The sequence below is a fragment of the Triticum dicoccoides genome, chromosome 1B (genome assembly GCF_002162155.2).
Source record: "Triticum dicoccoides isolate Atlit2015 ecotype Zavitan chromosome 1B, WEW_v2.0, whole genome shotgun sequence".
Lineage (NCBI taxonomy): Eukaryota > Viridiplantae > Streptophyta > Magnoliopsida > Poales > Poaceae > Triticum > Triticum dicoccoides.
The window spans coordinates 668962736-668966693 of NC_041381.1; positions in this window are offsets into that span (position 1 = coordinate 668962736).

Genomic DNA, 3958 nt, shown 5'->3' on the forward strand with positions numbered 1-3958 from the left:
AGGTTCGTCCCCCCGATCCCGATCTGGATCGGGGAAGGGGAGAGGGGCGTGCGGTCGTGGGGAGGGGGAGTGGAGCGAGCAGGGGGGGAGTGGGGTGCGTGGGGGGCTAGGGTTCGGGGGTTAAGGGGAGGGAGTGGGCCGGCCGGCTGGGCCGGTGGAGGCCAGCTGGGCCACTTGGCCCAGCAGGGGGGGGGGTCTTTCTTCCTTTTTTTTGTTAGTTTTCTTTTCTGGTTTTGTGTTTTCTTTTCTTTCTATTTATTTTCTTTTTGTTTTTATTTTACTTTCTTTTAAGTTTACTTTTTTACTTAATATTAAAATGATCCCTAAATTAGTAATACCATGAAACCACTGCCACAAAAGGTTTTATCCCAAAACAATTTAGTTTAGTATTTTATTTATTTATAAAAGCATTTAAATATCGGTTTTGCTACTGTTTTATTCATTTTAGAATAATTACACATTTTATAAGAGTGTGGTTCCTCCACCATAATTACCTATGTATTATTTGGTTCACTCCGAACATTTAAATTTTAATATTTGAAAACTTTTATTGTTTGCCTATATTGTAAATTTTAATTTGAATCGTTTTTGAACTAACTCGAGTTTACCAACAGTAAACGAGGTGACGTGGCATCATTAGCAGAGGTTCACTGTAGCTTAAATACTCGGGCGTCACAATTTGTTTCAGCAGCATGTGAGAGTTCAACAATAGAATCAATATTGTTATACTCTAGGCATTTTAAGGACGGTGGGACAAATCTATCAGGAATTGCATTAGTTTGTTTGGTGATGAGAGAAGATCATCATAAGGCTATCTCAGTTGTTTGAGTTCTTGTTTCCTTTTCAGGAAATCATTGGTAAGTTTCTCGTAACAATTGAGATAGAGTCATGTTGCGTTTATAAATCCTCAAAGGTTGATAAGAGAGCGGAGTGCTCATTTGTCAATGATTGAATCTTCTCCATCTCTTCGACTAACAAACCTTAAGACTCCCTGAGGGTTTTCTCAAGTTTTTCAAGCGAATCTTGCTGAACTTTGGCAATCTTATTAAGCTTAGCATAAAATTCATCTTTAGAAGAGAAAAATTCATTACCATAGGCTTTTTTGTTAAGGAGATACCTCATATCTTAAAGCTTTTCCATGGAAGAAAATGATGGTGCTTTATCATCACTCGAGCCACTGTCGGAGAAGGCTCACGAAGTTGTATAAGTACGATCGATGCAGACATGACCGCAAACAGATTCAGGATAAGATGAATCACCTTTTCTAGTATCAGACTCTGATATTTCATCCTCGGAGTCCATTGTCATTCCTGCTTTTGCTCCAGCTAATAAAAATATTTGCTTCACGTTGGATTGGATCTCCATGTTTGGATGGTGATTGTTGAATGTTCTCGATGATGAAGCTGTTGGACCAATCTCAGTCTCTGTCTTGAATTTGGTGTATCGTCTCATGCGAGTAAACCCCACATGATGAATTACATTCCATCTGCTGCTGGGCTTGATTTCCACTATAGGAATGACACATCACGCATGACCCCACCTTAAATTCTGCGACCTCGAGTTCAAAGGTAACCGCGCCCCCATGGCAGCCTCATCCTATGCAGACCTCCTCGAGACCTCCATTCTTCCAACTCGGAGGTGGCTTAGTTATTTCATGTGTCACTACATGGACAAGCACGGACCCAAATAGTACCTAATAACCCACAAGTATAGGGGATCGCAACAACTTTTGAGGGTAGAGTATTCAACGCAAATTTATTGATTCGACACAAGGGGAGCCAAAGAATATTCTTGAGTATTAGCAGTTGAGTTGTCAATTCAACCACACCTGGATAACTTAGTATCTGCAGCAAAGTATTTAGTAGCAAAAGTGGTATGATAATAAAGGTAACGGTAGCAAAAGTAAAGATAAATGTTTTGGGGTTTTTGTAGTAGTTGTAACAGTAGCAACGGAAAAGTAAATAAGCGAAGAACAATATGTGAAAAGCTCGTAGGCAATGGATCAGTGATGGATAATTATGCCGGATGCAATTCCTCATGCAATAGTTATAACATAGGGTGATATAGAACTAGCTCCAGTTCATCAATGTAATGTAGGCATGTATTCCGTAAATAGTCATACGTGCTTATGGAAAAGAACTTGCATGACATCTTTTGTCCTACCCTCCCGTTGCAGCGGGGTCCTTATGGAAACTAAGGGATATTAAGGCCTCCTTTTAATAGAAAACCGGAACAAAGCATTAACACATAGTGAATACATGAACTCCTCAAACTACGGTAATCACCGAGAAGTATCCCGATTATTGTCACTTCGGGGTTGTCGGATCATAACACATAATAGGTGACTATAGACTTGCGAGATAGGATCAAGAACACACATATATTCATGAAAACATAATAGGTTCAGATCTGAAATCATGGCACTCGGGCCCTAGTGACAAGCATTAAGCATAGCAAAGTCATAGCAACATCAATCTCACAACATAGTGGATACTAGGGATCAAACCCTAACAAAACTAACTTGATTACATGGTAAAAATCTCATCCAACCCATCACCGCCCAACAAGCCTACGATGGAATTACTCATTCACGGCGGTGAGCATCATGAAATTGGTGATGGAGGATGGTTGATGACGACGACGGCGACGAATCCCCCTCTCCGGAGCTCCGAACGGACTCCAGATCAGCCCTCCCGAGAGAGATTAGGGCTTGGCGGCGGCTCCGTGTCGTAAAACATGATGAAACTTTCACCCTGATTTTTTTCTCCCCGAACGTGAATATATGGAGTTGGAGTTGACGTCGGTGGAGGTCCAGGGGGCCCACGAGATAGGAGGCTGCGCCCTAGGGGGGGGCTGTCTCGTGGACAGACTGTGGGCCCCCTGGCATTATTCTTTTGCCAAAAATTCTTATTAATTCCAAAAAGTGCCTCCGTGGATTTCCAGGACATTCCGAGAACTTTTCTTTTCTACACATAAAACAACATCATGGTAGTTCTGCTGAAAACAGCGTCAGTCCGGGTTAGTTTCATTCAAATCATGCAAGTTAGAGTCCAAAACAAGGGCAAAAGTGTTTGGAAAAGTAGATACGTTGGAGACGTATCAACTCCCCCAAGCTTAAACCTTTGCTTGTCCTCAAGCAATTCAGTTGATAAACTGAAAGTGATAAAGAAAAACTTTTACAAACTCTGTTTGCTCTTGTTGTTGTAACATGAAAAGCCAGCATTCAAGTTTCACTAAATATTATGAACTAACCATACTCACAATAACACATAGGTCTCACAATTACTCATATCAATAGCATAATCAGCTAGCGAGCCATAATAATAAAACTCGGATGACAACACTTTCTCAAAATAATCATAACATGATATAACAAAATGGTATCTTGCTAGCCCTTACTGAGCCGCAAAACATAAATGCAGAGCACCTTTAAAGATCAAGGACTGACTAAACATTGTAATTCATGGTAAAAGAGATCTAGTCAAGTCATACCCAATATAAACCAATAATAATGAATGCAAATGATAGTGTGCTCTCCAGCGAGTGCTTTTAATAAGAAGGATGATGACTCAACATAAAAGTAAATAGATAGGCCCTTCGCAGAGGGAAGCAGGGATTTGTAGAGGTGCCAGAGCTCGATTTTAAAATAGAGATTGAATAACATTTTGAGCGGCATACTTTTGCTGTCAACGCAACAACTATGAGATGGCAGTATCATCCATACTACATGCATTATAGGCAGTTCCCAAACAGAATGGTAAAGGTTTATACTCCCCCAACCACCAACAAGCATCAATCCATGGCTTGCTCGAAACGACGAGTGCCTCCAACATACAACAACCCTGTGGGAGTTTTGTTTAATTATTTTGATTTGCTTTGATCTTTTTCGATCATGGGACTGGGCAGCCGGTTACCAGCCCTTTCTTGTGAATGAGGAGCGGAGTCCACTCCTCGTGAG